Here is a 14,192-nt window from a genome sequence, read left to right on the forward strand (position 1 = left end):
TATGTTATCACCTCCCCTTTGTGACATAGGTAGGATCTTAGCTCTGCTGGAGCAAAAATTCCACAAGTGGTTGATTTTGAACAGCATCAAGTGATTTTCTCCCAGTTCGGGCTAGAAGTTTGAACTCCGAGTGTGGCTTCAAGGGGAGGTCCTTGTTTGTCTCTTTAGTCTCTGGGAGCCAGCGATCTCTGCTTCCTTGGTGATCTTCTGGTGCCACGCCCCCCTCATTTGTGCATGCATGTCTCTGGGGCTCCGGGGCTCTCGGTAACACTCAGAAGTGCACAGTTGTAATGAGAATCCTACTCCGATACCCTCTCATGAGCATTACATAGAAAAGCGTATTCCCAAATGGAATGACATCCACCTCTATAGGGATTGTCCCCATAGATTTTGAGGTGTTATAATTCAATCTATAACAGCTAAGAAACACAAGGTTTAGGATTAAATAATTTGCAGAAGTCACAGAACTTTTTAACAGGGGTCTTCTTGACCTACGGTTTATCCATTCATAGGCCTTTTGCTGTTTCCGTAAGGTCACACTGCCACCTCTGCGATATTGAGGTCTTTCGCTAAACTAGCCTACCGTCCTCAGGGAGTTTTTCTGATTCTGTGTTTGAATACTCTTAGCTCCTAGTGGTTGTCAGCAGCAAAGATCCCATCTGCTTTTATTTCCAGGTCTAAACCTTGTCCCAGGGGTAATTCCTGGCAGAGAAAGCTGTCTAGTGTGGTTATGGATTGGACCAGAAGAGACATCTTCTAAATCTTATATGAAACGCATCAGCTATTAACTATCTTCAAATTTTCATCTAATAGTCTCATTAGAGCTCTAGAACCTTGCTTCAAAAGGCAACATCATTCACCATTGGCTTTTTGAGTGATTAACGTATCACAGAAGAAGAATTACAGTCAACTACTATTTTATTTTTAACTTAGGGAGAAAGAAGTAAACTAAGTCAAAAACCTCCACACACACACACACACACACACACACACACACACACACACACGGTAAAGGAAGTTATGAGAACCAGGTTTGTTTCTTTTCCCCCCTTTCTGTAATATGAATCCACATTCAGAAAAAAGTCAGAACATGCTTAACTTACATTTTTCAAATACTCCGTAGGAAGGATACAAAGGGAGAGTATGTGAGAACACTTTCAGGAATGTTTTCTCTGATGTGGCTCTAGCTAAGCATTTGTGGGTGTGGAAGGAGAGCTGGGAAAGTAGATTGATGTCATATTTTTGGCTATCTAGTTTATTCCATAAATAAGGAAGAGTCACTGAGAGACTCTGAAAGGGGAGTACATACTTGGTTCTTGTTTAAAAAACCAAAAGAACCTTAATCCACGTTGCATTGTTATTTTTGTTGTTAATTGCTATCAAGTTCGCTCCAACTGGTGCCGCATTTATACCCAGCAGAACCAATGGTTTCCTGGTCCTGGGCCGTCATCATGAGTGCTGGGGCGTTTGCGCCCAATTGTTGGGACTATTGTGTTAATTCATCCCACGGAGTGTTTCCCTCGGTTCTGCTTTACCAAATGCGATGTTGGTTTCTGGTGATTTGCTTTTCCTGATAATGTGTTCAGAACCAGGGAGCTAAAACCTTGCCCTCCTTGCTGCTAAGAGGCATTCTTGTTATCGTTCGTTTCAGTGCACCGGGCGGCACTCACAAATGAACCCGAGAAGCCCAATTAGGAGAAGTGTCCTGGTCCCGGTAAGAAGGAGAAAGGATGAAGTAGATACTTCCTGCTCAGCATGTATTTCATAGGTCTCTTTGTTTCTATAGTTTTCTTGCAGTTGGATTGGCTCAGCTGACCAATAGTCTGCACTTCTGCAACTTCTAACTTTCTGGCCCTTTCTGTGTGATTTCTTGCTCGATGGATGAAAGAGTTGTTTTCTCTTGTTTCCCTACTCCGTGGAGGCAAGGGTTGAGAGGACAGCCTCACAAAGCAGAGGCAGTGTTGATCATGAGTCACCACACGACAGAGAGCTGTTGAGAGCTCACAAGACCTGCCTCAGAGTTTGACGCCACTAAGATTGCTCGAGTTAATCTTGCCAACGACGCCACAGGACCTGAATCAGGACATAGCATGCATAGAAGGAGAAAATGCATTTAAGGTATGAAAACAACAGACCAAGATGATCATGAGAGTGTGAAATAGAAGTAAATGATGGCCTTGATCTCTTGACCTGAGAGAATGCAGTGCCATTAACTAGGGCAGGCAGAGGGGAAGCAGGAAGAAATAGAAGGTGCTGAACTTGAAGTGTTTGTGAACTTGCAAAGGGAAGTTTGCCACTGGCAGTAGAAACGGTGTGATTAGAAATCAGGAAAGGAGTCACTGCAGGCTTGGGACTCATCCTCACCGAGAAAGTGGGGCGGGAGGAGAGCCAAAGGGAAGTGCTAGAGACAGGAGAAAGGAAAGAGCGGGCGACTGGAAAGAGAGGGTGGAAAGAGAGTTGGGGCAGTGTGCCGGGAGTGCCAAGGGAGGAGAGAACTTTCCACAAAGTGATTACTAGCCCCGAATAAATTGGCTGATGTTGGCTTTTGCATCATGACCGATGTATGTATCAACTTCTTGAAAAGTAAAATTAGATGTTAGAGCCATGAGAATGTGAGCGTATGGTTATGAGAACAGCAGTACTTGGGCTCTTCATTCGAGTCTTCCTGCCAAGACAGTACAACAGCAACACACAAACACTGCTTTCTTATCTTGGTGTGAGCTATGGCCTTGCTATGAGAAAAACACTGGAAACTGTCATCATCAGCATCACTATCAATCAACACTGAAGCTACACATCATTTCAGAGGCAGTTCCTACTCTCTGGAAACTTTCATCGTCGTCCATGAAAGAGAGTACACGCATAAAGAATGGCCAATTGAAACAAGCTCCTAGTGGTAGTTACGTGCCAAAGAATGATTTAAGAACTACATTGCTCCAGGACTCTGGGTTAAAGACGGAAACAGAGTGGGGAAGTCTTTCCAGAGGAGATGACTCTTGAACTTGAGTTATAAAAAAGAGGGAGGAGGTGAGGATTAAAAGAAGGGGGGAACACAGAGTAGGCAAAGACCTAGACGAAGCAAAAGTCTGCAGGTCGAAATGTGTGTGCTATCTACTAACCAGGAACAATCTGCACGTTGCGCTTCATGTTAACTGCTCCTTCTTTCTCTGTTCCGTAGAGTGGGCCTGCTTGGCATTCATATAGCTTCTAGACGTGGCCTGAAGGATAGGCCAGATAGGTGGATAGAGTCCATATTCTAAAATATTTCAAATACATTCATATGGAAGTAATAAGGAAACACTGGAGTTTGTTGAACAGAAAGGCAAAGTGGGAAGGGCTGTATTACGAGGATGCACCCAGGAATGGTACCTAAGGAGAAATCCTGAAAGCGCTGATGACAGTCACAGGATGGAAGTAGAATCGCTTCTGAGAGATTGTCAGACCTGCATCAAATGTGTGTGGCAAGTGCCCAGACGCTAGATTCTGTGGGAGGCTGGGCTTGTCTGGAGAAACAAAGGCAGTGACCCTCAGAGATGTCTGAGAAAGAACTTTATATTAAGAGGTAATTTTAAATCATGAAGGCATCCCAGCCCAGTCCAACTCAAGGCCATAGGTCTGAGTCTAGCTGGGGCCCTCTTTAGGCTCACATAGTTGCAGGCTGATGACACGGAAAGGTGAAGTGGGAAGCAGGGACAGCCAAGGCCAGGTGGTGCCGAGTCACGTGGAGCCAGAGTCTCTGGAAAGAGGGCAGGGCACAGACTGCTTGCAGGTTGGGCAGCCCACATGGGACTGCTCCTGGGGTTAGGCATAGAGTCTAACATGCAGGCAGGCAAAGGGACAAAGAGAGAGGGTAGGGGTCCCCATTGTCTGTCTTATCACAAAACACACTTCCCAAGAGGCATCATCAGGCTGTGACCTGATCAACAGTTTGGACTTGGCTCCTGCACAAGGGCAAGTTGACAGACAATCTAACTGCCACAGATGGTGAAGGCCTTAGTCTGTGAGTGCAATATGGGTCCCAGGGAATGAGTGGGTCAGTCGCCTATCAATTGTCCACTGGGAAAATAAGAGAGGGAGAGAAAACTCAAGGATGTTCCTCATGTCAAACTTCAAAACGTGAGACGGTGAAAAATTTTGAATGGACTATTTTGAATTTACCATCATTTGGGTAGAAATAGAAGCGATGGGATAAAGAGGAATAATAAAGACTCAAACAAACTCAAAACAACAAAAATAAAACTAAGTCACTGTCACCGAGTCCATTCTGAATCATAGCCACCTTATAGAACAGAGTAAAATGGCCTCTGGGCTTCGGAATGTGTAAACCCTCGTGGGAGCAGAAAGCCTCATCTTTCTCCCCCTGAACATCGGGTGGACTTGAACCACCAGTCTTCTGGTTAGCAGCACACAGTGTAGCCACCAGGGCTCTTTCAGGGACAAACTAAACAAACAAGATTTCAGAAGAAGGAAAAAGGTGAGCAGAAGACTAAGTCCCGTGTTGTTACGAGTTCGAGAGTTGGAAAAGCAGTGTCTCCAGTGAGGAGTGGTCCAAAAGGAGTCCGTAAGGAGGGACACGGCATGGGGGGACTTCAGTGGACTAGGGTCTAACTAAGTCTATGAGGACCACACGCCCAAAGTACCTAGGTGACACCACTAGCAAAGGGGCTCCCGAATCCTCTAATTGGCCTCCTTCCTCTGTCCTTGGAGAAGTTTCCGAACAGTAGCTGAGATCATATACCAAGGGTCAGGGCTGGCCATGTGTTTTTTTCTGGAAGCACCTCCTGGAGCTAGAAAGAGGTGACCTTCAAGCCAGCTCTCTACAAAAAGTGCCTGCTCTGCTGTGAAGAAGTTATATGCAAAGTCCTTGGCTTTGAGCTTCCAGGGAGCTAAGCAGATGGCAGCTCTGTCAACTGCAGCTGCAAACAGCTTCATCTTCAGTTTATTTCCAGAAGCCAGAGGCGCTCGGGGACTGTTAACAGCTGTCTACCTGTAGGGACACAAATGATCTCTGGGCAATCAAAGCATCATCTACTGAATAGTGACTTAGCCATTTCTCCAAAAGCTTTCTGATGGCCTGAAGAGCTCTCTGAATCCTCACTGATGTGCCCACCAAGGGGGGTAACCTGGGTCCAAATAGAGTAAATAGACCCTGTAAGGAAGACTTTCTCCAAATGAAAAGAAAGTAGAAAACATGACTGTTGGTTGTTCTTGGGTTAAATCCCAAATTGGCACGATGCTTATGCAATAAATGGCGTGAGGACCATATCTGAATTCCGGTGGCTTCCCTATTGCCTTGAGGCAGGGTTCAGGGAAGTCTTTATGGTCTATGCATTTTTTTTTACATATTATGGCACAAACCAGTGTTCCTACATGACTCTACATCTATGTTGGGTTTGATAATTTGTTGTAATGACCAAAAAGAACTCACAGACAATCCTCACTGGTAAGGGGGTTTATTAAAGAAGTTAATAGGTCACCGTAAGTCAGGATCAGTAAACAGTAGGATAGTCATTGATCTCCTCGGCCAGCAGCAGCTAGGTCTCTTCCAGTTTTCAGCTTCTCGGGCACTTGGTCCCTTGGCCTTTGCCTCCACGGACCAGGAAGACAGCCTACCTGTCACTCTGTCTCACAGTTCCTTACTCTTGGACCAGATACGAAGGTACCCCATGTTCTTGGCGCTGCTTCTCTGAGTACCCATGGCACAATGTCTGGTTCTTCAGGTCTCGGAGGCCTCTGCCACTCCAGATCCAGATAGAGACCTTCAGTATGCCCTTCCAAGGTCCAATGAGTCTCTATTTTCTCCATAGTTGCTTCCAAGATCAAAGATATAGGCTCATAGCCCCTATAGCATGGGGGGGGGTGACAAAAACTAACCAATCCCTTATCTTATTGTAAGACACACCCTAGTTTCCTAGTCCCACCCAGTCATTGGTGAGAGCGGCAGAGGTTGGGGTAGGAGAACCATATGAAGAAATTTCTCAAGTACATTTGTTGCCATCAGTGGATGTATGTATTGGTTGTGATGAGTTGTATGAGCCCCCAATAAAATGATTTAAAAAAATTCTCTCCACCCCAGCCTGTTGGCCAAATGAAGTTATAGACCAACCCCAAACTCAGGAGGGGAAATAGGTTCTTCTTTTTTACAGGAGAAGAGGTTTGGGATGTATTATGGATGGTAGCACACTGACTAAGTTAGACCTACTAGCTATTAGGTTGGCAGTTCAAGCCTACCCTCTGTTCTGCAGCAGAAAAATGAGGCCTAAAAAATTGCAGTCTCAGAAATGCTCTGGAACAGTTTAATTCTGTACTATAGTGTTACTATGAATTGGAATTGACTTGCTGGCAGTGGGTTTGGATTATGGGTTTATCTACCATAGCATTACATGTTATTTAAACAAATGAAAGGCATCTTGTTCTCATGTACTTTCCAAAGGCTTATATGGAGGAAATGCCAGATTCTACTAGTATGCCCTTGCATATGTTTTTATCACCAAAAAAAAAAAAAGAGTAGCCATACTTAAAGGCTTGCCTTGGTTGACCTTGGGTTGGTTAGGCCTGCCGGTCAGCACATGGTGAGGCATGCTATAGGACACAGCAGAATATGGCAGGAGGTCAGACTGGAGGAAAGGCCTTCTCCTCCGCTCATGAGTAGGTGTGGGGGAAACTATCTTGACTACAGAGGTAGTTTGGGGTGAGGAGGGAAGTTTTATGGCTTTTGTGGGCTCACCTATAATTTAAACATATTAATGGTTCTGCTATTAATACCTGGGGCCTAAAGGTAACAGACACAGCCGGAGAGGGGAAATCCCAGACAAGAATACAAATCCCAAATTAAGTGAGAGTAGTAAGCATAATTTCCACTAGGCATGGCTCCTGTTAGAGGCTGACATGTGAGGATGAATTGGAATTGAAGGATAGCTAAGAGGAGCCATGCCTAAGTGGCAGGGCCTGGGCAGGTCCCTGCTATTCTTTAAGAATACTGTAGGAAAGCCAGGTCCCCAAACAATAAAAATTCATGGAGTCATGCATGTCTATATATAAGATTCCAGACAAAGAGCCTTGCCTAGATTCTGAGTCTCGGAGTCTGTGAAATTGTGTGTGTGTGTGTGTGTGTATGTGTGACTGTGTATGTAGGTAGTTGATAGGTTGGACGGAAAGAGAAACGGTGTGAGAAACTGGAGAACCAGTGTTCAGAAGTTATCAGAGAGGTAAGGCGGTGGAAAGAGAATAGACTTTGGAGTCGGCTGGATCTGGTTCTCTCCTGTCATCTCTGTTTAAAGGGAAAGTGATCTAAGTTATTATAAGTAAAATGGGAAAACAAAAGGGCTTCTCTGCCGTTTTGAGGAGTTAACGAGCTAAGATTGATACAGTGTTTAATATTTTGTTTGGCACAACCTGAGTCTCAACCTTAATTCCTCTCTTTCTGCCACCACCCCCACCATAATCTATGGGGTCGTAGCTGGTGCCAAATAGTCAGACCTCGTTGCAATCACGTCTGTGCCCAGTGATATTAACGTAGGGGTGGAGCAGAGTATTTATGGTTCTGGAACGTTGCCGGGAAGATGGTGAGACAAAGAGGACCAGATCACTGGTGAATACAAGCATGAGAAGGGGTGATGTGTGTTTGAGCCCCATCTTTTATCCTCAAAAAACCAAAACTACACTAAAACTGAAAAGTAAATTTTCTTTTGCTTCTCTCTTCATCAAACATTTTGAGAAGGTTTTACTCATTTTTTCCTCTGACTATGGTGGGATACAACAAAGTGTTGGTTTTGAGTCTTTGACAGTTTTGACAACAAACCATTGAAGAATACAATTCAGGCTTCAGATTGCTCACTGGTTGCTGGAAGGCCATCATGCTTCTGACAGCCTGCTCCTTCTCCAATGATTGTATCTTGGCAAACCCACCAGCTTCTAAAATCACCAACTTCTTGCCTGTATTTACCTTTGGACACTAAATAAACAGTCTCCTGGATGACCTTTGTTTAGAGCTCTTTTTTCAAAGGACGGTTTCTCAACCATCTAAACCACAAGGATGATTGTATTAGACAATTCTGAGAAGTGAAAAACCAACTCAACTGTTCCAGCAGTCTGATTGTGTAGTTATGGTGTTATGACTAGTCTTAAATATGGAAAGAATTGAGCTTTTCGCCTGTTGTATCCTCAAATTTTGGTTTATGATGGGGTAGGAACTCCACAGCCTACTGAAGAGTCCATCTACAAACAAATCACAGAACCAGATGCCCTTTCCCCCAGATTGGTATGGGGAAAAGTATAGTGTTAGCATAGAGTATGTTTCATGCCAAAACTTTGTAAATATCTTTTGCCTCATGCTCAGTAAACTCTAATCACACTGTGCATCACTTATGCAACCTCAACTATTTATGGGAGTGGGGAAGGAAAATATGATGAACTCCAAGCAGACGACGTTCCTGGCTTCAAACCTCAAAATAGTTCCCCCGTTCTCAATATTTACTACCCATGTAAAAGAGCTATTTCTTTGGAGAACACGTGGACACACAAAAATAGCCTCCATCGACAACTGCCCATCAAAAAATAAGAGTTGTGCTTAGAACAAATGAAGTCTTCCCCATGACATGTAACTAAGTAAATTTTATTTGAGAGGTCTCCAAGGGTCAAACCACACTTACTGTATGAAAATAGACCATAACTCAAACACTGTACATTTTTAAGATATAGCCTTATCTTTCTCCCTTGGAGGAGCCAGAGGGTGTGAACTGCTTACCTTCTGGTGAACAGCCCAACACGTAGCAAACACATTACCACCAGGGCTCCTTGAAACCAGGGAAAGGTTAGCAAAACTGGTCCAAATTCTAGTAGCAGAAAGGTGAAGTAAAATGAATGAAGACTACTGTATGGTCATCTAAAATAATGTAGAAGTTACAGGAAAAAACGTGGGAGCAGGCATTCAAAGACATGGTTTTCAGATCGACAAGATATCATTTCTGTTCTTTCTTTCTCTCTCTGGGAGCAGATCCTATTTAGCTAACCGTGGGAGGTTTAAGTTCTCCCCTGCCCACCTGTATCCATTTGCCAGTGTCTGATATGTTGATTCCCTTCAAAGCCATGTTGACAGCTTACATTAAAATGGCTAGAGCAGAACACGTTATCTCACCTTCTGAAATGGTTCTATCCCAACCTCACTATTGGGGACATCACTGGGAGCACCATGTCTTACTCATTCGGTCTCATAACACAAGATGCTTTTAGACTAATTCCAATCATCCACCCTTCCCCCCTACAAGTCATTTTCAAAATCCTATCTCTGTTCTTGTTTTGTTTTTAGTTGTTAGATTTTTTAAAATGGGATATAGCTTGAATTTTTCCATTTTCTCTACTTTCACCCAGCATCGTAGACCTCATCCTCAGCAAAGTAGTTGTTGATTATTTTGAGATCTGTCCCAAGTCTAGTTCCCATATATCCTGCACATTTGTGTCGGATGAAACTTCATTCGATACCGCATTCAAAGTTTATGCATTCAAAAACTTTCAATGGTCCTCTAGTCCCTTTCATATTAAACCTACATTAAAATGCATTGATTATTTTTGTCCGCCTAATTTTTAAAAAATGAGCCTCCGGGGTGCAGAAGTCACACTTTGAGTTGCTAGCCACAAAGTCAGCAGTTTGAAACCACCAGCTGCTCCGCAGGAGAAAGACAAGAATTTACAATGCCTTAAAGCGTTTGAATCTTGGAAATTCACAGAAGCAGTTGTACCCTTTCCTATAGATCACTCTGAGCCAGCATCAATTCTATGGCAGCAAGAAAGTGATAGGTACATTTTTAAAGTTGCCATTAAATTGATTCTTATTTATGGCAACCCTATATTATCAGAGTAGAACTGTGCTCCAAAGAGTTTTCAATGGTTCAGTTTTCAGAAATAGATAGCCCAGTCTTTCTTGCTGAATGCCTTTGGGTAGACTTAACCCAATAATTTTTTAAGATCATTTATTGGGGGCTCTTAAGCTCTTACGACAATCCATACATCAATTGTATCAAGCACATTTGTACATATGAAGCAACAATCTGTCCAGCATAGCATGCTAACTGTTTGCACCACCAAAGGACTCAGTTTCCTTTATTCACTAATCTAGTCTCTGAATACCTTTTGATCTGGTATGGCAATTAACGACATGCCCAGCATGTAAAACCTAATCCACTGCCATTTTGTCAATTCAGACTCCCAGCAACTGCGAGAACATATGTTGTGTTAGTCTGGATGCTTTAGAGAAACAAATCTCCAGAACTCACGTATATAAGGGAGAGTTTTATATAAAGGGTAAGTGCACATCAAGAAAACATCCCAACCCAGTGCTGCCCAAGCACACAGTCCAACATTAACCCATATGTCCAACACCAATCCATGAAGTCTTCCCCCATCTCACAAAACACCCACAATGATGCCAACTGCAGGAAGAAAACTGAATCAGTGAATGTAAGCATCTCAGGGCTGGCAGGGGTCTCCACATGGGTGCTCCAGCACCCAGGGCTGCACTGGGGAAGGTCCATGCGGCTTCCCCTCAGTGTTGTCTTGCAGGAAGTGAGCTTTGTCAGCTGAAGCAGAGGAAATGGCTAAGGCGCCTGCACCCTGGTCCGACCATCACAAAGCAAGAGACCCGAGAACTAGAAAGGCGAGGCTCACCAAGCCATTTATCCCTCTACCCTTCAATTAACCCTACATGTGTTTATCAGCCAGGTGGCACAATAAACTAACTACCTCACACATTGAATAAACAAAACATAGATATTCAATGAATATTTTTTTTCAGGAGGGAAGGAGACTGGGGTTACATACAGATGGAACTGACATATAAACTATTTCAACATTAGTTTATGTTTGAATGATATAGACTGAAAATCAATAAGGGTTATTAAACTTGATCATTTGACTTGCTATTAGGTGCCATCGAGTGGGTTCTGGCTCATAGTGACTCTCGGTACAACACAACGAAACATGGCCCCGACCAGTGCCAGCTTCACTATGGCTCTTTCTCATGTTTGAGTCCATTACTGCAGCCGTGTGTCAAACCATCTTGTTAATGATCTTCCCCCTTTCCACTGGCCCTCTGCTTCACCAGGCATGATGTCCTTCACCCGGGACTGGTCTCTTCTGATAATAAATCTCAAGTACATGAGATGATGTCGTAACATCCTGGCCTCTGCTGGCTGTACTTCTTCCAAGATGGATTTTTGTATTCTTTTGGCAGTCTGTGATGCATTCAATGTTCTTCACCAGCACCATAATTCAGACACATCAATTATTCTGTCTTCCTTATTCAATATCCATCTTTCACATGCATATGAAGCATGTGAAAATATCATGGCACGGGGCAAGTACAGCTGAATCCTCAAAGTAACATCCTTGCTTTTCTGTGTTCTATAAAGGCCTTGTACCGTAGATTTACCCAGTGCAATCGGTGACTTGATCTCCCGATTGCTGTGTCCATGAGCACTGATTGTGGAGCCAAGCAAGACAAAATCCCTGACAACTTCAGCCTTTGCTCCATTTGCTGCCTGTTGGTCCAGTTGTGAGGATTTTGGTCTTCTTTCCATTGAGCTGAAATCCATCCATATTGAAGGCTGCAATCCTTGATCTTCATCAGCCACTGTGTCAAGTTTCACCGAGCAAGGATGTGTCATTTGCATATCATAGGATGTTAAGGAGTCTTCTTCCAACCCTGATGCTATATTTTTCTTCATACAATCCAGCTTCTCTGACTGTTTGCTCATCAGACAGATGGAATAAGTGTGGGGAAAGAACACAACTCGGCAGCACACATTGCCTGCTTTTAAGCCAAGCGGTATTCCCTTGTTTTATTTATTCAACTGTGTCTGATCCATGTAGATGTTCTGCATGAGCACAATTAGGTATGTGGGATTACCATTCTTTTCAAGACTGTCCGTAGTTTGTTACGGTCCACACAGTTATGGTCCATAGTTTGTTATGGTCCATAGTTAGTTATGGTCCATAGTTTGTTATGGTCCACAGTTTGTTACGGTCCAGTTTGTTACGGTCCACAGTTTGTTACGGTCCATAGTTTGTTACGGTCCATAGTTTGTTATGGTCCATAGTTTGTTATGGTCCACAGTTTGTTATGGTCCATAGTTTGTTATGGTTCATAGTTTGCTGTGATCCACACAGTTATGGTCCATAGTTTGTTTTGATCCACACAGTTATGGTCCATAGTTTGTTTTGATCCACACAGTTATGGTCCATAGTTTGTTATGGTCCACACAGCTACATGCCTTTGCATGGCCAATAAAACCCCAATACATATCTTTTTGGTATATTTCGGCTTTGAACCAAGATTCAACTGACATCAGCAATGATAGGTTATTTCAGTTTATACTTTAGAATATTTTCTATTTCCTTTCTCTTCTTGTTGTTCCTATATGTTTATTGGTCATGAAAATGCAGGGAATAAAGTTCTTGTCTGCTATCAGAGAGGCTAGGAGTTCAAATCCATTTGCTGCTCCTTGAGAGACAGATAGGATGGTCTATTCCTGTAAAGACCACAGCCCTGGAAAGCCTATGGGGCAGTTCTGCTCCATGCTTTGTAGGCTGAGTATACGGAAGAATCACAATAGGTTTGGTTTGAAAGTAGAGGTATCAATCTATTGAATTAAGACACCTGGTGGCATAGTCACTTTGGAATTGGGCTGTGACCTGCAAGATCAGCAGTTTGAATCCAGCAGTCATGCTACTGCTGGGACATTAGCCTTTCTACTCTTGTAAAGACTTACAGTCTTCGAAAACCACATGGGAGTTCTGCACGGTCTTAGAGAGTAGCTTTGAGTTAGACTCGCCTCCATGGCAGTGAGGTAGTTTCTTGGTTGTGTGAATTAATTGATCATTCTGTGTAGACACACACGTACACGTGCTTATGCGTTTCTAGTATCCAGAGCCAATGTTTTCCGTGTTTAGTGCCGTGGTGACTACTTCCACACTGTCAGTCAGGCCTCCCCGCTTCCAAATGAAGTGCTGCAGTGCATTTTCCCCACCCTGGGGATTTTAGAACATATTATGCAATATTTCCTTGTCTACCATTCTTTATCTCTGAGGAATCCTTCTTCTACTGCTTTTGTCCAGTCATTAATTTATCAACACAACCCATTACTAATCATTATAGATTTAAATTTTTTCCTTATTCATTTTTTAGAAAGAGCCGAATTTCTCCATCATCTCTGCTTTTGCTTTTCTCTGCTCTGGCCACTACCATTGTTCTACTTCTGAAGGTAAAACAACCCACAGAAAGTAGAGAAAATCCAAAGGAGCTTTTTGGTGATGTGGTTAACCACTGGCCTGGTAAATAAGTGCCGGGCAGTTTGACCAGGCCAGTTTCTCCCTGTGAGAAAGAAGTGGCACTGCGCTTTATCAATCCCATCGCCTTGTAAGAGCCGTATTTATGACATACCACCCTGTCCTACAGGGCCACTGGGTTAGGCCCGAGTGTCTACACAAACAGATCCAGTGATACTCCTCCAGGTAGAAGGCTAAGTGCACCTAGTCCTCAAAGTGAGTCTTCCCACTCTAATAGTTTAAAGTGGTTGCCTACAGCAACCTACAGCCCTTATGCAAGATGCAATTTGAATTTTTGACTGCTCCTTCCATGAGCATTCATTGTAGATCCAAGTAACATGAAATCTTGATAGCATCAGCCTTTTCTCCATTGACCATGATATGGTCTATAGGTCCAGTTATGAGGACATCTGTTTTCTTAACATTGAAGTGCAATGCACAATGAGGGCTGTCACTGATCTTCCTCAGTTACGTGCTGCAAATCCTCTGAACCATTTGCATATTACAGGTGGCTGGCAAGTCTTCCTCTAGTCTTGATGGTGTATTCGTCTCCATATAATTCAGCATTTCATATTTTTTTAGCAGACAGATTAAAGATGGTGAAAGATACAATCCTAGATGGACTCTAACTCAAATTACAATCAAGTCAATCCCGAGTCTTATCAGCCCTATAGGACAGAGCATAACTGCTCCCTATGATTTCTCAGGCTGTGAGAACCTCGTCTTCCTCCCCAGGAGTGGCTGGTAGTTTCGAACTGCTGACCTTATGGTTAACAGGCCAACTCATAAACCACTATGCCACTTAAGGCTCTTTCCTGGGTGGATTAAAAACTCCAAACTTTTTATTAGAAGCTGAGGACATTAACTGTACA

Source organism: Tenrec ecaudatus, chromosome 9, assembly GCF_050624435.1.
Source record: "Tenrec ecaudatus isolate mTenEca1 chromosome 9, mTenEca1.hap1, whole genome shotgun sequence".
NCBI lineage: Eukaryota > Metazoa > Chordata > Mammalia > Afrosoricida > Tenrecidae > Tenrec > Tenrec ecaudatus.